Genomic DNA, 21,670 nt, shown 5'->3' on the forward strand with positions numbered 1-21,670 from the left:
AGTTTACCCAGTGAATCCGGTCACCAAACCACCATAAACATTGGTCTCAGGACATGGAGAGGGTCCATCCTGGCTAGCTAGCTCTCATAGGGATAGAAGGTGCTAGGCAGAGTGCTGGCAGGCAAGTGGCTGGTGTGTGTGTGTGTGTGTGTGTGTGTGTGTGTGTGTGTGTGTGTTTGTGTGTGTGTGTGTGTGTATGTGTGATTAGTTTTACCTGGCTCCGAATGCTGTGAACTGCACGAATGCCTGCTATGTTGACATATGTCTATGAGTGTATGTGGCAACAAATGCTGTGGGGAGGGAGAACTAACCCCCTTTTAAAATTAGATTTAAGGAAGAAACACATTAGCTTCAGGATGGGTAGGGTCTCTTTGCTACTAAAAATTGGAATCTTTTACTACTGATTAGCAGATTATCATAGGAAGTGAAGCAAATTATGCTTAGATTCAGAGAATCTAAGCAGATAACACTAGCTTAAGCACTCTTTTGTATCTGGTGAGTAATTAAAATTAAAATAACCTTTCTAACAAATTATAGTGGTTTAGGCTGGCACTAACACATAGCAGAAGAGAGAGAAAACAGGAACTGGTCAATCCCTGCAGCTGTAACTGTTCTTATTAAAGAGTCTTTGGAAAGACTTAATTGTTAGACAAATTTAGAGGCTAGTAGAATGAGAAACCTCCTGGCAGTCTTCCTCCTGTTTGTTTGTTTGGTTTTTTTTTTTTCTTGTACATCTGTTGGGATTCAAAACAAATCCTCCACAGACTGATAATCCTCAGGACATTTGGGATTTCTGCCTTAGACTTGTGCATCTGGGAAAATGGCAAGTCTCTTGTTGATGGCTTAGGTGTAGCCACAGAGATCATGGAAGAATTCTTTGCTAATTTCTTTTAAATGTCAGACTTCTTAATTCTCAGCATCCTGTTAAGTCCCACTGTGAATAAGACTCCTTGGGAGCACAGTTCCGTATTGGTGTGGTTATACCTAGTCGGCTGGGGCCCACCTCAGTGTAGCAATGTGGAAGAAGCCCAGGGGTCTTCTATCACAAATAGATCTTGGAATAACTTTGTTGTTTTGTTTGTTTTTTTTTTTTATTTTCTTCACCATGCCACTTAGATTTAAATATAGGATATTGATGCTTGAATATCAAGTTTAGAATACTGTAAACATGAGTGAGACATGGATCTATGATATCAGAATTTCCCAATTTCCATTTCTGATAGTGGTACCCAGTTCAGATGCTGCATTTTAACTGAAGCCTTTCTAATATTTATACAGAAAACCACTGTGGCCATGACCCCTGGGCTTAGATTCCTTGTGTTGTTGGGTGCAATGTAAAAACCTGGGGATAGTTTTATCTTCAACAGCTCCAAAGAAGATTCCTGAAGATCTTAAAAATCAACAGGATTTGTTGGTATCTGTCATAAAATTATTTCCTGGCCTTACATAAGAAGATGCTAATTTCCAAGACATGGATGTAACTTCTTTGTATATTTAAAAATTGATATAAACAGATATTCTTTGACTCTATCTAAGAAGTTTAAGGTTAGTTGTAGAAGTAGGAATAAGCCATTTAGATAGAGCCACCTTAACCATAGCGTTCTAAAGATACGATTTTGTAGCATTTATTTGCTGCACTCTCTTGTTTTACTCTAGAAAAGGGCTGCTGTGTGACTGTTAATTCCAGATAATACTGTGTATTAGTTATACATACAAAATATTGAATACTGTGTTGTGACTGTTCCAGTCGTCAGAATGACACTAGTTCACAGACACTACTCTGTGGTTCACTTGCCCCACAACTATTATAGTTGTTGATGTGCAACTGGGCACAAACTCATATTCTGCACCACATTAACCAAGTAAGCTACACATGCTGAAGTTTATCTTACCAGTTCGCAGCCTGTAGAGAGAGGATTGTTGAAGCCTCCTTGATGATATAGCCACCCAGAATGTTCCCCATGAAACTCATAAACCAGTCTCCCTTTAAATATTTCCATGGCATCTTGAAACGATGGTATCCTGTTTACAAAGCAAAGTTTAGAATTTGCTGTAATACTTAAAAATGTGGACACCTCCACCATGACTCAATACCCTTAAAGCCTATTTCCGACTGTCATTATAACCCCATTGCACTGTCACACGATCAATTCAGAACCTTGTGTCTGTTTCACCAATGTGTTTTTGTTAAGAGGGTGTGTAGCGTGGAGGCCTTGGAGAGGTGTGCTTATTCTGCAAAGTGGCTGTCATTTAGTTGCAGCCACAGGGAAAGCCAGGTATTGGAGGTGGTAGAGAAATTTCCTCTATTCCTATATTGGTGGTAAACTGTGACGGTGGAGCCTGACTCCATCCTGTTGAAGGGTTTGACATAGCCTCCTCTGGTCTGCACTAACATTGGCATTGATATAGCTACTATATCTTGAACTTGAGCTTCCAATCTTGAGTGCGTGAGTCAGAGTTGTATTACTTGTTCTGTATTTTGTTATTTCATGCATATGATGCTAGGATGGATCCCAGGATATTAGCATGCTAAGCTAAAGTTCAGCTACTGAGCTAATCCCCAACTTCAGTAGTCTTTAAAACTGATATAAATCCCAAGTTATCACAAATAGGTCATGGAATAACTTTGTTGTTTGGCTTGGTTTTTGTTTTCTTAATCATGCCATTTAGGTCAAAATATAGAACTCTGAATTTTCAGTGGTATCCATGACATCCACAACCTCAGTACATCTTGGAGACACCCCTCAATGAAAATAGTAACCCCAAGGAGTATGATCTGGGAAATGAATCTCTTCAGAGTGAGAAAACCTACCTAGCACTCAGAATGCAAAAGTAAGGCCCTCTGCTATGGATGAAAAATATCACAGGAAAGCCAATTCATGCAGACATCAGCCGCTTGCTCAATAGAAACTCTGTAACAACCATAGCCAAGAATCCACAACTTCAACCATCTCTTTCATTTCCTGCAAATAATTGGGTATTTCCAATTTTGAAGACCCAGACAGGAGCTTCTCCAACATTTTGGGCTTTTTTTTTCTTTGACCCACGTGATTTCCTTGTATAGAAGTGTATGTTTTGAAATAGAAACTGAAAACAAGCCGGCATTGCTATTCTGATATATGATCAACAAACTTCAAATCAAAATTCACTAGAAGAGATGAAGAGGGCCCAATACATATCAATTAATGGACCAAATCATTAAAAAGATGTAATAATTATATAACCTTCCAAATATTGGGGCTTTCGTTTTTATAAAACAAACACCAGTGAATATAAAAGGAGCAGATAATCATGGACTTGTGATTTCAATTCTCCATTTTCATCTCCAGATAGATCAGCTAAACTAAAATCCTGCTAAGAAACTGTGGAATCAAGCTACCTTCTAGATCAAGCATACACACATACAAATACACACATGAGCACACACACACACACACACACACACACACACTCACACAATTTCAAACCAGAATACACAAAGCTCATAGAAATTTCTCTATTACCATTCTATGCAATAAATCAAATCTTATTAAATATGAAAGAAATCTTATTTTATGAAATTATAGAAATAGAAATAGAACTAGGAATATTTATGAAATAGAACTAGGAAGTTGAATTGTGGACTTTTGTCACTCCTGTGGTCTCTGGTGTTGCTCAGTCTGTTGTTCCCACGGAAACTTACTGAACTTCAGACAGTTTCTTAGATGATGCAACTTTTTGCTTCCCTCAAGTACATGGGTTTAGCTTTGGTGACTGAGGATGAACAGAAGGACTCAAGCGAGTACATACAAGCAGCTCAGATGTGTCTGGACAGAATCAGAACAGGGCCTGTGATAGAGTAAGCCAGAACTCCCTGTCAAGGTGCAGTCAGGGAAGGACTTTCTGAGGAGGTGGCAGTGAGATACAGGACAAGAAGCAGCTGATAAACTTGGGATTACAGGAGGAACACTGCATGAGGCATGCTTAGAATGGGAATCTTGCCAAGGTCATTGAAGGCATGGCTGCTGTCATGTGCCTTCTCAGTTGGCTGCCTCTTCCCTTCATCTCTTCATCTCTTCATCTCTTCCCTTGAAATGTCACAGCTTCTATCAGCTTAGTTCTTAGCCTTCTCATTTAATGTTTTCATTCTCTTCTCAGTCAGGGTCATGACTTTGTAAACATAGATTAAAAAAATGGCTCTTGTCTAAAACTAGTAAGACACAACTTGTTGTGGCTCTGAGTGGCAATGCAGATTTAGCTATACCCAATATGATGTTCCAATGAGGTAAAATTATTTCTAAAAGTTTCATCGTAACAGGACAAAGAAAATACCACAGTTTGAGGTATTTTCAAATACTTGTGGCTGAACTGGAAATATAGGTATCTGTCTAATAAAGCTTGAGTGTCTAATTGGCATCTTCTACTTGATTATGTTCAGAATCAGACTTTTGCTGTTTTCCAAACTCAGCCTTCCTACAGACTCTCTCATCTCAGTGAAGAATGGCGCTAATACCTTAGGGCAGAAGCTATGCACTGGCCTCATCTCTTCCTTGCTCATATTCTATATTCAAAGTAGTACTGAAGTAGACTTCAGTAGTTCTGAACCGGCCAGTTCTCACCACCTCCTCGTCCCCCGCCTGCATTTAATCATTAGAACTCCCTTGAAGCATATTTCCATTTGTTTCTTACTGTCCTCTACCCTGGACCATTTTCAGTCACTAAAATGATGACAGTTGTCATGTCATCACAGACTCTAGGCTGGTGAAAGAGGACAGCATTATTCTATACAAAATTCTTTATGGCTTTCTAGGGTAAAATAAAAAGTTCTTACTATGACTCAGTATGACTCATGAGGTCTTACACAGTCTGCCCAGGCTGCTACAGTAGAAAACCAGAGTTTTAAAAGATATTTATTTATTTGTTTATTTATTTATATATATGTACAGTTTGGGGGGATTTGTCCCATAGTACAGAACTCCTTCCAGAAGTCCCGCTTTATTCTGCTGTAGTAGAGAGCAAGGTGTGATCTCATTTATTTCATGTATAAGGGCACTACTCCCACTTTTAAAGAGCATCACATTGGCGATGGATTTGAACACCCTAATTTTGGGAGACACAGACATATAGTCCACAGTCCATGGCACTGCCCAAGGGCACTGAGATGACATATAGAAGAAAAATAAGATCATCAGTGAACTTGAAGTCCTATCTGGATCCCCTTGCTAATGGTGTGTGGAGTGTCGCAATTGTTTGGTGAAGGCAGTTTAGTGATTCACAGGACTCCGCTTCCAATAATGAGGAACTAGAGTAACTGATGAGATATAAAGAGATTGTATTTTGTTCAGACTGTTTCTAGAAAAAGAGAAGCTTTTCTGTACGTTTACTTCCTCAGTTGGCTAAGGAGGGAGAAGGGTAAAAACTCAGAAGACAAGTCTTTTTTTTAAAAAAAAATATTTTTTTTTAGATTTATTTATTTATTTTATGCATCTGAGTACATTGTCGCTCTCTTCAGACACACCAGAAGAGGGCATTGTTCCCATTACAGATGGTTGTGAGCCACCATGTGGGCTGCTGGGAATTGAACTCAGGACCTCTGGAAGAGCAGTTGGTGCTCTTAACCACTGAGCCATCTCTCCAGCCCGAGAGGACAATTTTTATTATCACCATTCAGACTGTCATACTCATAGGACATGTTAACAAGCACACGTAATGAACACAAGAAACCACTGTCTTTCAGGGGTTCGAGGACAGCGTAGGACAGCGCTGATTCGACAAATGCTAGATAACTGGATTGTAAATATCATTAGTATGACTGGCTAATATAATACAAAGTTACAATATTGTTTGTTATGTTCTAGATAGACTATTGCAGTGTTTTAGCTTGTTTCCTCATCTATAAAATGAGACTTATGGCTCATGCCCATAAAATTGTTATAGTGTCTAAATAAAAAAAAACCCCAAAACCAAAAAACAAAAACATATGGAATTCTTAACTTTCTCTTGGCATGCAGTTAGTATGTCTCTATCTATCCATTCACTAAGCAAACCTGAGTATATACAATAGGCAATGTGTTTTGTGTTATATTAATCAGTTGTACATAAATTATAGTCATTAGCTTCCTAGAATCCTTTTCTGGTAAAATGCAAATTCTGTACGGGTATAAAATTGAAACAGACTACAAAGTTTTCTATGGTGTTGGGGATGGAGTTCAGGGTATTGTGTACATTATGGTCATGAGCCTGTTTGACCACTGACATACACTTTGAGCCCACAAATGAGTGTGTGTGTGTGTGTGTGTGTGTGTGTGTGTGTGTGTGTTAGATGAGTTAATGAGTTAACATTTGTTGTGTACGTTAGGAATAGTAAAGGATGACAGACTGGGGGAGAGGGGAGACTGTTATAAATGGTGAGGGGAATCAAAAGCCTTTGTTTATCGGAGCAATGACCTGCTCAGTGAGGCTTGTGAGTGATGTTACATGGCAGATGATGATTCCCCATCCAATGCAGAAGTGAACCCACAAGCAGCAAGAAAGCCATGTTAGTAAGGTGACTAGGGAGAGCATTTTTTCAATTAATGAATAAATTCATCCTTAGATAAAACATACTGTAGAACTACAACACTCTAAATAAGGAATAAAGGTCATAGAAAGGAAGTCTTTTTTAAATTTGCTAATGAGGATAGATATTTGAGGGGAGGACTAATGCAAGGGCCTCCATAACTATTTGATTTCTCTGGAAAGAGATTGCGATTTTCAGAATAAGTCTGGCATCTCTCATTAGAATATGTGCTGAATTTAAGGGAATTGTCACTGAAAATAAGTTCCCATCAGGTGAGGAGGCTGAAGTCTCTTACCAATCCATACAACTATAAAAATGTAATGGTAGGTAGTAAAAGGCTGTAAGAATACACTGGCTATGTACTTGGGGACCAAGCTTTGGCAAGATGCTGCTGGCCATGCTGATCTGGTGGGAATTCAGGTTGTATGACGTTTGGATAACTTCAGGAACAGATTTCCCATAAATGGACTGACACTCAACTGGAAGCTTTAGAGAGCTAGTGAAAGACTGGACCTTGAGGTTTATTGTGTTTGACATTTTCCACATTTAGTGTGAGTACAGTGATCAGAGGCAAGAGTCAAAAACTGAAAAGGACTGAAATGAAATAAGTTTCATTGAGATCAATGTAAGGGATATTTTTTCACTTTATATCTCTTTTGCTGTCCCTCTCCAGGTCCACCCTTCCACAGTCCTTTTCCCATCCTCCATCCCCTTCTCGTTTAAGAGAGTGGAGGTCTCCCTGGGTTTTCCCTCACTCCAGCATATCTAGTCTCTACAGGGCTAGGCGCTTCTTCTCCCACTGAGGCCAGACAAGACAGCTGAGTTAGGGGAATAGAGTCTACAGACAGGCAACAGCTTTAGGGAAAGCTACTGCTTCTGTTGTTCATAACCCACATGAAGACTAAGCTGCACATCTAATACATATCTGTGGGGAGGCTTAGGTCCAGCCCATTTATGCTTTTTGGTTGGTGGTTCAGTTTCTGCGATCCCCAAGAATCCAGGTTAGTTGCCTCTGTTGGTCTTCCTATGGAGTTCATATTGCCTTTCTCAGTTCTTCCTCCAATTCTTCCATAAGAGTCCCCAAGCTCCATCCAATGTTTAGCTGAGGGTCCCTGCATCTCTCTGAGTCAGTTCCTTCAAAAGAAGGCCATTCTAGGCTCCTGCCTGTAAGCAGAACAGAGAATCATTAATAGTGTCAGGGACTGGTGCTTGCCCATGGGAAAGATCTTCTTATAGAACCGGAACACAGGATTGTGGAAGATATGTTTAGAGACAGTTCTTTTTAAAAATATCATATAAAAAAGAACAACTTAATTTGTTAGGTTAGAAAGCACTGGAAGTATTTGGTATGACTTTTGAGAAACCATATAAGAAGAAAGAACTGAAGAAGCAGAAAAAGGAGGAGGAGAAGGAGGAAGAGGAGGAGAAGGAGAGAAGAAGGAGAAAGAGAAAGAGAAGGAGAAGAAGCCACCAGGAATATGGAGGAACTCACTCAAAACCTTAGCATTTTCTTTTGTTTTTACATATCTTAGTTCATCATGTGGAGAAGAGAAGATTCAGGTCAGAAAAGATCAATGCTATTGAGACTTATTAGGTGAATAGAACATAGTGCTATGAAGAGATAAAGAGGAAGCTGGATTAGCAGGATTAACTGGGGAGAGGAATGAAAGCTCAGGGGAAAGAGATGGACAACTAACACTAAAGGCTGAAACAGCCACATAGAAACCTACCACTGTAGAAGACTCATGTGTGTGTGTGTGTGTGTGTGTGTGTGTGTATACATATATACATGTATATATATGTATATATGTATATATGTATATATGTATATATGTATATATGTATATATGTATATATGTATATATGTATATATGTATATATGTATATATGTATATATGTATATATGTATATATGTATATATGTATATATGTATATATGTATATATGTATATATGTATATATGTATATATATACATGTATATATATATGTATATATGTATATATGTATATATGTATATATATACATGTATATATATGTATATATGTATATATATACATGTATATATATAATTAAAATGAAGTCGGCATATAATAAGGAAGACAGTACTCCAACCTGACATCTTTTGTCATCGAGCAAAACATTCAGTGCCAACAGTAGGTTAAATTTTGATGATCTCATGATCAAAGATGCCCCTTAGACCTTTTAAATGCCAGAAGCTACTGCCAAAGCTACTGGTTACTCTCCACACCCCGATAGCAAAGCTGTGCTGCTGAAGACACCGCTTAGCCATGTCATCAAACATGGAGAAACCAAACCGGTTCCCAACGAGAAGCTTCAGCCTTAGCTGGTGCTAAAAGGTGCTCTTCATGCTACCAGAAGGAAAAAGGAATCAATATCACACAGCTACAAACCTTGAGGCCTTTAATAGTGACATGCCTACAAGACATACGGATACAAAAGTAGTACAAATGTTATGGAAGGAACCAACCACTTTAAAGGGGACATTTGTGGCCCACTCTATGAAGCCCATGCCTGACACTGCTAACATGGCCAGGAACCTGGATAGATAGTAGCAGAAAACCTACTACTGTTATTGTGTTAAAGGAACATAGAAATTAGTACATCACTCAGCCCTCCTAAGGAAAGCTTCTTTTCACAGTAAGTGGGTGACAACATAGGAACCCACAACCTGCCAGTGTGCGAAGAGCAAGAAACTTTGGAGCAGACAGCCCTAAATTGGATCTTTATCAACTACTCTACAAAATCTCAGGCATCTAAGTGGACGAAGTAGCAAAAAGAACTGAAGAATCAGAGGTAGTGGGTGACTTCAAGGAAGCTGCTTTTGCTTTTCTGACGGTTGCTCCTATGCAATCCAGAGACTCTGACAGCATACACAAGACATGCATAGATTCCAGCAAAAGAAAAATATAGCATAGAGAAGAGGAAGTGTATGCAAAGTGCCACTCCTAGCCAAGAAGCTGTTTGCAATTGCTATCAGTTGGGAAAGAGAAAATCACTTTTCTCTAAAGGAGTGCGACTGAGTACATGACCCACAGCACAGGATAGGCCCCATGCCCAGGACGGGTGACTAAGACAAAACAGACTTCATTTGTTTTGTGGGCATTTTGATTTAGTATTTTTTTTTTTACTGTGTGTTTTTTTTGTTTGTTTGATTAATTGTTTGATATTCTTCCTTCCTTCCTTCGTTTCTTCTTTTTTTTTAGGAAGAAAGAAAAAAGCAAAGAGAGAAAGAAAATGAATTTCTGTGGATAGGGAGGTGGGGATGATCTGGGAGGAGTTGGAAAGGGAAAGAATATGATTAAAATATATTATGTGAAAAATATTTTAAGACAGGAATGGAAATGAAACAATTACAGTCCCACACCTGGAGAAAAGAAGATTCCAGTCAGATAAGACTAATGTGATTGTCACTTTTAGACCTGTCATGCAGAACTAACTTTTTCTCTGTTGTTATGTTACAACTTAGAGATTCAGGCGGGTGGTATAAGGTCACATTTCATCTTTTAGTCAATTAAAATTTAAGTGCCAGGGTTATGGGAAGATCAAGTGGAAATGGTATAAGTGGTTACATGCAAGCATCAAGGAAGACTGAGATTTTGTAATTCACAGATCATTGCCTGGCTTTTCAAACATTCAGGGGTAATATCACCACACTCACTTCTGCATGGACCCAATATTGGAAGTCATTCCCTTTATGTGATTGAAATGGTTTTGAAGATCTGCAGCAGAGTTCAGCCAGAGTCTGTTTTGCATCCTGAGTTAATGGGTGAGAAGTGGAGGCTTACAGATGCCATATGCAAATTTATTTCAAATTGGCTCCAAATATAGATTGGAGTAATTGTTTTATCACTTGTTTTAGTGGAGATAAAGCATAAGCTCGACCTACTTCAAAATGAGGAAGGCATTTTTCAACACCATCCTCCAGAAAATGAGCCTGACACGCAAAAATTCTGGAAAAGGAAAGTAGTTGGTCTCAAGCCCTCAGGGAGAAAAGAGAATGCTGGCCAAAGCACTACTTAGGACTGATAGGAGTGTGAAATAATCATTTATTGAATTGCAGAATTTTCATTGTGGCTCATAAAAAAAAGTCTTTCATTATTTCAGTATGGTGTATCAATAGGAAAGTGACAAAGCACCAGAGACCAAGTTAAGCAGCCACCAAGTCAGACACAGCACAGAGTCAGCCATCATCTGGTTCTGACCTTAGTCTCCCCACTAGTCCCCAGTGGTCCTCACTAGCTGAGCTTGCAATACAAGATATCAGTGTTGCCTGTAATGAAACCTCATAGAAATGCCCCTATACAAGAAGTTCTTTGGTGTCTGGTTTCTTTTACGCAATGTGAATGCCCAAGTGTTTGTGATCACATTTCTCCCATTGGATTCCACATTCCAATCTGCATACAGCCACATCCAGGATGTTCTTTATGTATACAATGGACATTCTTAACTGATTAAATATATAAATTAGTATTTTTACCTGTTCCACAAAGATCTATGCACTCGAGAACATTTAGTTCAATTTTCCTTTTCTGTTAGAACTAGATATTGTGAATTATCCCACTTTGAAACCATGCTAGTGATTATTTTCATCATAGCCTTGCATCTTCGATATTTTAAGGTTTACCTGAGTTTACTTCCTCTAATCCTTCGGCTCAGTGTGCCCTGGCTTCAGTCTTAGATCGATCCCCCTTGTTCATCCCAAGCTGCTTGTTTTTTGTATTGTTTTTAGTTTGTTGTTTCCCTGTTGCCCATCAGTAGGATACAAGTTATTATCATTTTGATTCATATGATAGCTTAATAGATAGTAAATATGTTCAGTGGATTAAGTACTCTAAGCTGCCAGCTATCCTCATTCATAATTTGTGTGATACTATTCCATTTTCTCTGGATCTCATTGCTATTTGTCAAAACAAAACAAAACAAAACAAAACAAAAACCAAACACCTATTTTCATTGTTAGTTGCTATTCATTTAAAAGTGTTTGGGAAAGTACAGGGACATAATTCAGCCAGTAAAGAGTTTGTCTTACAAACATGATGAATTGAGTTTGATTCCCAGGACTCATGGGAAAAGCTGGCATGTTAAGATGTGTTCACAATTCTAGTTCTAGGAAGTTGAAGACAGGCAGGTCCTGGAGGCTCTAAAGTCAGTCTAAATAGAAATCCCCAGATCTCTATAAGAAATTATGTTTCTGCAAAACAGTGGGGATGATGTGTTCAGAACAATATTGGAGACTGACCTCTAGTCTACATACATGGATGCGTGAGAGTGTGTGTGTGCACACACTCACATACACACACTCACACACACCATTGTACCCGTGCACTTTTCAAATGAGATACTTAATTTCACATTCTATAGACACACAAATAGTTTCCAAACTTCCAATTTATTTCAAAATTTTCTTTTTGAATTTTGGCTTTCTGTAATTTTGATCTCTATGTTATTTTCTGTTGTTCTTGCCATACTTTTTGGGATTTACTTGATCCTTTAAGTGATGGAAGCTCATAACCTCTTAAAACATCGCTTTCATGAAGTTCTTTCTCAGGTACTGATTACAGGTATAACAGATTCTTCTTTTGTGATTTTTACATACTTATTATTTTATGTTTCTCTGTAATTGTTCTTCAGTCTGCTGCTTTCTATAGACATGAATTCTGACTTCTCTTCCATACTACTTCCAGTAACTTGAGTATTTAATTTTAGTTGCATTATTTTTTAATATTCAAAATTTCTATTTCGTTTGAAGAGTAGAGTCCAGTATAAACTCTTCTTCCTTCATTTCCTTTCTTCAAACTAGTGATTATAGTTACTTTCAAGCTAATCATGTCCAGACCTCTCTGGACATTTGTTTCTATTTTCCATTTATCTGTATGCATTTGTAACAGCAACATAGGCTCACCCATTCGGTATGTCGGCGGTCAATAAAACAAGAAGGAAGTGGGAGAGGGAAGAGGGCTGGGGTGTAACCCAGTGGTAGAGGCCCTGTGGTTAATCCTCAGAACAGAGACACACCACACACGACAAGCACTCATGCATGCATGTGTGCACGGACACACATGCACTTATGCATGCACACACACACACACACACATTCATGCACCCACATGCATGCTCTCTCTCATACACACACACACACACACACACACACACACACACACACACACACACACACACACACTAGTTGTAGCAAGTAAGAAGAGAACAGAGCAGTAGAGAGCCTTCTAAAGCAGTGTCTCCCCAAACAAATCATTTTTTGGATTTTGCTGGAAAGATGTATGCACATTAATACTGGAGATACTGGTCATCACATGTAGTTACAGGCATGTTCATGCACAGACACAGTTCACAGTCATGTCTTGTAACACATTACATGTTTTAAAAAGTTAGTCAGGAATGTCTCCAGGCCAGAGAGTTAATATTAGAATTAGATTTCAGTGAACAAAGAGTACTAACTTAGCAGATGTATGTCATAGCCTAAACTAGTTTAAAAATATTTTCTGTGGTTTTCTTTTGAGAGTCCTTCCTGAGACAAAAAAAGGAACAAAACAAACAATACCAAAACAAAGAGCTGGTTGGAAGGTATGTTAGCAGTCATTACAGGTTACGGTAGCTTTGCTACACAAGCACAGTGCTTGCCCTAAAGGTCCTGTACACCAGCTTGCTGTCTGGATTAACTTTATAGAAGACCAGAATTGACTAATCTACATGATGTCATCATTCAGAGGGCAGATTTTTCATGGTGGCCAAGTGTAGTTGTGGGGATAGCACCAAGTCTTTCCAGCGATCACATAATTATCTAACTTGCCCAGTAACTTTGAGATTTACAGATAAGTTATTACAACACTTATAGTTCATGTCTTATCTGAGTGTAGCACTTTCAGAGTTTCATACGATAAGAAGGGGCTAATCCCTCTCATATTGTCCCTAAGTTGGTGTCTTTTCTACCTAGTGTCTATGCTTTCTTTTTGCTCTAGTCATCTGTGCTAAGTTGAGACTCAGCACTTCCTTGAGAGAAGCATGTTTGGAAATCAGGGACCTGTTTATGTCTCACACTTCAGGTTTTGTTCTTTAAGTTCTTAGTGCCTCAATAACTTGTGAAAGACCGTCTGTCTCTAGATTCCTCCATCCCCTTTAATGTACAGATTCTATGAATACCAAAAAATGGAAATACCTCTATCATGAGTTAATGTCCAACATTTTTACTCATGTACAGAGATGGTGCATTACTCCTGAAATTCAAGACTTTCCTGATGTGAAGTTCCTTTCTTCAAACTACTAAGTCAGAGCACTTGAACTAGGAATGCATTGCCAAAAGCTGGCTCAAACTATTAACATCCCAGCACTGTAAAGGGGACCAGAAACCACCAGAAATGATCCAATTACGCCTACCTAGGGCCTTTAAAGTAACAAGAACTCAAGGTTAGTATCAACTCGGTGCCTCGTAACATTTCTTAAAATACAAATATGTCTAAATATAGCTTAAAATGCAGGTGTGTCTAAGATGTTGGTTAAGAACAAATTTTATAACTGATAGGCTTATAGACTATTATGCAATTTACAGGGTAATGATTATATTAAAATTTGCCTTAAAGCCCACTCCAGGAGATGAACCCATATCTGACACTGCTTAGATGTCCAAGAACCTGAGATTAGATAGCCCAGAGAACTGTGGTAAAATCAAATACTACTGGTCTAAAAAAGAATAAAAATGTGATAAAATGACTCCTAATGACATTCTGCTATACATAACAATCAGTGCCTTGCTCAGCCATCAGCAGAGACGATTCCTCTTGCAGCAGATGAGAACAAATACAGAGATCCATAGCCATACAATATATAGTCAGTGAGAGACCTTGGACACTCAGTATTAAATGGGATGCCTCCAACTCTCTCCCCCACAAAGCTCAGGAAACTCCATGGAAGAGGAGGTGGAAATAGTGTAAGAGCCAGAGGGCATGAGGAACACCAAGAAAACAGCGCCCTCTAAATCAACATGAGCAAAGTTCATATACACTCTGACACTGGGGCAGCATGCATAGGGCCAACACAGGTCCACACCAGGTCCTCTGTGCTTATAGTCTGGCTTCCACTTTAGTATTTTCAGGGGATTCCTGAGTGTGCAAACAAATGAGTTACTGACTTTTGTGCCTTCTCTTGTTCTTTTCCTTCTATTGGTTTGTCTTGCCCAACTACGATATGATAGATTTTGATTTGATATTTTATTTTGTTATAATTTTAAAAAGTGAATGAATGAATGAATGCCTAGCCACGAGAGTAAAGGTTAACAACTGAACTGTCACCTATACCTGCTGAGAGAGAAAAATAGTTTTCTCCAATAGAATGATACTGGGTTTATCAACCAATTCAAGACAGACCTTATGTTCAGTAGTTGACCAACATATAATGGACTCCACAGGTTTTGTTTATCTTGAGTGTTTGCTTTTATTTGGCTACAATTTGATGTTTCATTTTGTTTGTTTATTTGTTTTTTGGAAGGGTTAGTTTTATTTTATTTTCTTGGTTTCGAGGAGTTTTGTTGTTGATTAGGTATTGTTTATTTTTTTAAGAAAGAACTTAAATTGGATGGGTAAGGTGGCAGATAAGATCTGGGAGGACTTGGGGAAGGGGATGAATATGGTCAAAATATATTTAAATTTAAAAATATTTTTAAATGACAAAATAATGAAAACTATATAATTTAAATAAAAATAAAAGAATTCATACTTAAAATAGTAATTTATAATATTGACATAAAGTACATATATTAGCATGGTTCAAAGAACTTACTTTTCTTTCAAAACAGTATAATATCTTTATGACTGTGGGTATAAATTTGTTTATTTATTTATTTATTTATTTAGAGAGTCTGTTGAAATTTAAAGAGTGAATCTGGGACTGAATGGTTCAATGAATAAACGTGCTTATGATGCAGGCCTATGATGAGTTCAGTTTTGGAACCCATGTGGAAGGAGATAATCAATTCTGCAAAGTTGCCCTCTCACCTCCACACATGCACTATGGTACATTCCCTCCCATTATCTCTCTCTAATGCTTTTTCTTTCTTCTCTTTCTATGTTTCAAACACAAAACAACAACAACATCATCATCAATGACAACAATAAATCAATAAATAAAAAAGTAACTGTGCACAAATTTATTCTTTATCGATTGCTAGAACATATTTAGATTTAAAGTTTTCGTTCTCTTAATCTGTGACATGATTAGAATATCTATTTTGGTCATTGTTGTATATTAATAAAAATATCAATACATGAACTAGTCACCAAAGTTAAAAGAGAAGTCCTGGGTCACCTGTGTGGAAAATATTGCACACATACACACACGCACGCACACACACACACACACACACATACACACACAGAGAGAGAGAGAGAGAGAGAGAGAGAGACAGAGAGACAGAGAGACAGAGAGACAGAGAGAGACAGAGAGAGGGGGGGAGGGAGAGAGGGAGGGAGGGAGGGAGGGAGGGAGGGAAGGGGAGAGAGAGACAGAGTGAGAGACTACATCCTTAACATAATACATAGTTCATCTCCCATTTCTGTTTTTGACATCACCTTTATCTCATATTCTCTATAAAGTTTGATAAGAAATACTTAACTCAAAGTAATCAATAAACCCTAATAAACATTTCTTGACAGTTGGCCTTCCTGTAATTTTTTTTTCATGTTGGACTTTTCATCCTTAAAAACTTGGCGTTTTTTGTACTAGTGTGCTTGAGGTTTTGTGGTCTGATGACACCCTGAGGAACACAGAACCCTTTGGCTTCCTTTGCTCAGTGGTCAGTCTAGGGCCCTCGTGCACACAGAGAGTGGATGTGCCAAGACAGCAATGCTGCTGGCCAACCTCTCTGCACTGTAGACCTGTGGCCCGACTCAACAACTCACACTGGAAATCTGGCTCTTAAGGTAAGTGTTGAAGCATTGGGGTAAAGATTTCTGCAATGACCTTGATAAAAATAGGCCTCCTGTTGCCTGGATTGAATTTGAAATCCTCAGAACCAAAAGCTATGAAAAGAAAGATCCTCAATTTTTACCACAAACCTCCGTTATAAAAAGAGTTGCCTTCTTCCTTGTGTGTGTCACATACTTCTGAAGATGAAGCCTAGTTTGTGTTAGGTATTAAAGTGGACACACTTATTTCAGGATTTGTCCCAAAAGAAAAACAGAAATGAATCCTGGATACAGAACCATAGAGGACTTGGTGTTAGATTTATAGCAGTTATTCAGATACTTATCTTCAACGTGATGTGGTTTTTAGTATCAAATCCCTTTAATACTATTATTGACAATATCATCATATTTCATTTGGAACCATTCTGATAACCCTAATCAATACCAAAAAATTATGATAGCAACCTCATGCTGAGAAATTTCTAAAAAAAAATTGCTCAAAATAATCTGTGTGTTGTTTTACTTTTGAATTTCTGGGAGTGAATACCAGAGCTGCTTAGCTACGGCAAGTGCTTGGTCACTGAAGAAAACCCTCAGCATACTGCACTTGTCATTCCAATTTTAAGTTATGTGACAGAAACACTCCAAAATTAATTCTTAAACTCATAAATACAACATAGAAACACCTGTACAAATAACTTTATTTTCTTTTTAAAAAGGCCTTTTATGGCATTATCTCTTATTTACAACTAATGGCATGCTTCCAATACGTGGAATGAAATAATATACAGCTTAAAATAAGTCACTCTCTGACTCTAAGAAGCTAGCTCAAGCCTCTTTGTAAATGTGTTCTTGCAAGTCCCTAAATTCACTGCATTTTAGTTTCCTCACAGCTGCAGAGTATAATTGAGAAATTATTTCTTCAGTTTTACAACTCCTTCTCCTGTTTTCTAAAGCAGCTCCTAAGTCAGTACCTTAGTCTGCAGGCAGAACAGGAAGCTCAGTGGGGGATCGATTAGGGGACGATGATTCTGTTTGTCAAAATCCTGTTTGGTTGGAGAAATACTATCTAAACCTTCTAGGGCAGAAGTTTGACAAACTTTGTTTGTTTTTTTTGTTTTTTTTTTTTTTTTTTTTTAAATAAAGGCTGCATAGTAATTATTCTAGCCTCTGAAGCCTGAGGTAAAGTTGAAGGCAACATATAAGTATTCGTGTGTCCATTTAAAATGCAACATTAAAAAACACAACAATTGTTCTTCGTTCACAGCAGATATAAAAGCCACAAGAGAGATGGATGGAGCTTAGGGAACAGTGTTTGCCCTCAGGACCCCCATTCTTGACTGTCATTTTTCACAGTTCTAAAGTAAGAGGTCACCAGAATTGTTCATTTTAGCACTGAATTGTCTATAGGGTGATTTACCAACCATCTGAATTTGTCTACAAAAGTTTGAGGGGATGCAAAAACGTTTTTTTAATGGGGAGTAAAGGCATACAGACATCATCAATTATCACAGTGGCCTAAATTCCAGCTCAAGTGAAGAAAATCAGACTTATTCATGAAAATGTCTTCCAATGGAAGAGTAAGCCAGCCCTGCAAAGTTTTAGTACTTACTAAGTGTTAGCACCATAAGTAACATTGTATGCTGTCACTGCAATAACAGGTCCAGATATGTTAAAAATGTTACAGTCTGTTCAAATTAATGAGGTCTTTCAAGGAGACTTGAGAAAAATTCCCAAACTGCTCAAGTGTTTCTTTTTTATTGTAAATGTACTTCATTTTGTAGTCAATAATAAGAAAAAATTTATGTTGCTTTTCTTCCAAATAGTAAATGGTATCGTAGAAAAATTTGTTCACTTTGATATATTCTTACACAACTTTGGAATCTACAAAACCCTGACTAAGGAAACAGAAGTAATTGCGTAACTGAGACCAGAGGTGTCACAGTGCTGAAATAATACCACATGTCCCACACTTCACCAAATACACCTTCAGAGTCCCCTTGATTGTCTGCAATAGGATCAATGGAGGATTATATACCAAATGTATTTGGAAAAGCATTCTGTGTTGCTTTATTTAAATGAAACAGTATGCAAAATTGTTGCAAAACAATAGACAGTATTTGAAATCATGAAACCTTTTCTTTTGAATAGTGTTTGGGATTCTGCTTACTAACATTCTTTATAACTATTTGTTCAGGTGGTATGTTTTCTTTTACAGCCTTATTATAATTCTTAGTTAATTCTACCATTTCTTTCGGCCCTGATTCACTCTGTTTATAATGTTCTCTGTAGTTCTGAGGTGTCAAAACTTCCACCCAACTCTACTTAAGCAAACTTAACAGCATCTTTTGTTTCAGTTCATTTTGACTTAAAATTAATAGTGCAATAGGGTAGTGACATTTGTTTAATTAATGAATTAATGCCAGGGTAGATAGTTTGTTTCATTAAGCCAGATTTGAAGTTGTCCTGGTTCATGTTCTTAGGCTACCATCATATTGGAACTAGTCAGTTTGAAGGCATTAATAACATTCAGTCTCTTTACACTCAGAGTGGGAGCCACAGGCAAGGCCACTGCTCTATCTGGGAAAGTATCAAGAGTTCTGCTAGTGTTGATATCAGCAGCAGAACACCAACAACCAATGCCATGGTGACTGCATACCAGCAAACAACTGTGTCAGAATCCCTGTTTCTTTTAGCTTTTCTGACATTTTGGGTTGGAACACTGGATCAATAGCGTCTACACTGATGCCTGTATCTGACTGTGACATAACCAGTACAACAGTCACTCTGATGGTATACTCATCAACAAACTTCCCAAGAGTCAGACCTATAACTTCTACTGGAACCCTAGCATGGCCATGTTTCAATATCTTTAGCAACATCAAGAAGAAGCTACAAACTTGTTCTGCTCTGGCCATGGCAGGACACTCTGTGGATGACCCTGGCCCAGGAGAGGCTCACTTTCTCCACATCCAAGGACTCTCTCCATATTTCTACTTAGCAACTATCATCCTTACATTATTAAGCTTCAATTCATTGTATTTGGTACTTATAAAATTAACTCAGACTCTTTCTAATTCTGGCAGCTATAACTTTTTTCTATGTCCCTCTCTTCTTCTCCCAACTTTTCAACAACATAGCTTCCAGGTCAGCATCTCACATTTGCTGAAGATTTGTCACAGAATATTTCAATGAGTTAGCTTGACTCTATCTAAAAAAGTCACCCTATCTGAAAGGATTACTAAAATACTACATTTTAAAGGATCTGAAAGTTTAGTTAATAAGTTATGTTAAATTGTCTTTCTAATTCCCATTTGATTTTATTTTGGATGCTAATGTTATTATTCATAACAACCACAATCAAGCCTTACAGGATCAGAGTCTCTTTAATATAACAGTGTTTAACAGCAATAGACATAATATATCTTTGTGTTCTAGAACAGTATCTGGTGCTTAATATGTAAGCAATATCCTTGAAATAGTTAAGTGAGTGAGCAAGAAGATAAGGACACCATGGCAAAGACCATGTTAGAGGAACACTGAAGGCCTGGGGCTCCAGTACTCACAAAAGAACTAGCGGCAGACTCCCAAGGCTGCTTCTCTTTTCAGATTTGAATGTAACTGTGATTTTGAAACATGTGGTTGCCTAAAGATCACAGTTCCTGCAGATTATGGGACTTTTAAAAAAAATGAGTGGCATTTGTTGCACTTGACTCACACAGGAGAGAGAAATAGTTCTTGAGAAGTTGCTGGCACCCGAATTTCTGGTATGGGCTGGGGAGTGAAGCCTTTTCTTAATTGATTAATTAACTAAATAAGTTTTGCTGATTTATTTATGGATTCACTTTATATCTTAATTGCAGTCCCACACTTTTTTCTCCTCCTAGTCCCACCTTCACAAGCCACTCATCACCCTCTCCTTTTTCCTCAGAGAAGGGGAAGCCACCCATGCATGAAAACCCACAGTGACACACGAATATGCAGCAGGACTAAGCACATCCCTTCCCACTGAGGTCAGATAAGGAAGCCCAGCTACGGGGAGGGCATCCAAATGCAGGCAACAGAGTCAGAGATAGCCCTTTCTCCAATTGTTAGGGCACCCACATGAAGACCAAGCTGTATATTTGCCACCAATGTGTAGGGTGCCTAGATCCAGCCCATGCACATTCTTTGGTTGGTGGTTTAGTCTCTGTGAGCCCCCATGGTTCCAGGTTAGTTGACTCTGTAGGTCTTCTAGTGTGCTTGACCATTTTCCTCTCTCAATCCTTTCTCCTACTCTTCCACAAGACTCCCTGAGCTCCACCTGATGTTTGGCTTTGGGTCTCTGCATCTGTTTCCATTAGCTGCAGGATGAAGCCTACAGATGACAGTTATGCTAGGTTCCTGTCTACAAGCACAGCAGAGTATCATTAGCGGTGACAGGGGTTGGTTCTCTTTCATTGGATGGGTCTCAAGTTGGCCCAGTCATTGTTTGTTCATTTTCTTAGTCTCTGCTCCATTTTTATCCCTTTATACAAGTTTGCACTCCCACCAGCAAAGGAGGAGTGTTTGCTTTCTCCACATCCTCCCCTGCCTGTGCTGTCCCTTGGGTTTTGTTTTGTTTTTTTGTGCCATTATCATATGTATAAGGTGGAATCTGAGTTATTTTGATTTTTATTTCCCTGAAGACTAAGGAGGTTGAACATTTCTATAAGTGCTTCTCAGCCACTAGAGAGTCCTCTGTTGAAAATTTTCTGTTTAGCACTGTACCCCATTTGTTAATTGGGTTAGGTGGTTCGCTGGTGTCTAACTTCTTGAGTTAGTTATATATTTTAGATATTATCTGTTAGATGAAGGGTTAGTGAAGATCTTTTTCCAATTTGTGTATAGTTATTTTGTCCTATTGACAGTGTTCTTTCCCTTACAGAAGTTTTTAATTTCATGAGGTTCTAATTATTAATTGTTGATCATAGAGCCTGAGCTATTGGTGTTCTGTTCAGGAACTTGTCTCCTATGCCAATGAGTTCAAGGCAGTTCCCCATTGTTAGATTTACTGTGTTTAGTTTTACCTTGAGGTCTTTGACCTACTTGGACTTGGGTTTTGTGCAGGGTGTTAGAAATGGCTCTATTTGCATTCTTCTACATACAGATACTAGTTAGACCAGCACCATTTCTTAAAGATACTTTCTTTTTCCATTGTATGGTTTGGACTTCTTTG

General features: G+C 38.2%; 1 protein-coding gene across 5 annotated transcripts in view; it reads left to right on the forward strand.

Annotated features, from left to right (window-relative positions):
- The first annotated feature begins 16,370 nt into the window (after nucleotides 1–16,370).
- LOC117714384 (putative G-protein coupled receptor 141) overlaps nucleotides 16,371–21,670 on the forward strand; it is a 62,572-nt gene continuing 57,272 nt past the window's right edge. For 4 of the 5 annotated variants that reach the window (XR_013112226.1, XR_013112227.1, XM_076939324.1 and 1 more), the window contains exon 1: nucleotides 16,371–16,488. The gene's annotated coding sequence lies outside the window, so the exon portion shown is untranslated. The remainder of the gene's footprint in view (nucleotides 16,489–21,670) is intronic. The other variant, XM_076939326.1, reaches the window with a different exon arrangement.

The sequence above is a fragment of the Arvicanthis niloticus genome, chromosome 8 (genome assembly GCF_011762505.2).
Source record: "Arvicanthis niloticus isolate mArvNil1 chromosome 8, mArvNil1.pat.X, whole genome shotgun sequence".
NCBI lineage: Eukaryota > Metazoa > Chordata > Mammalia > Rodentia > Muridae > Arvicanthis > Arvicanthis niloticus.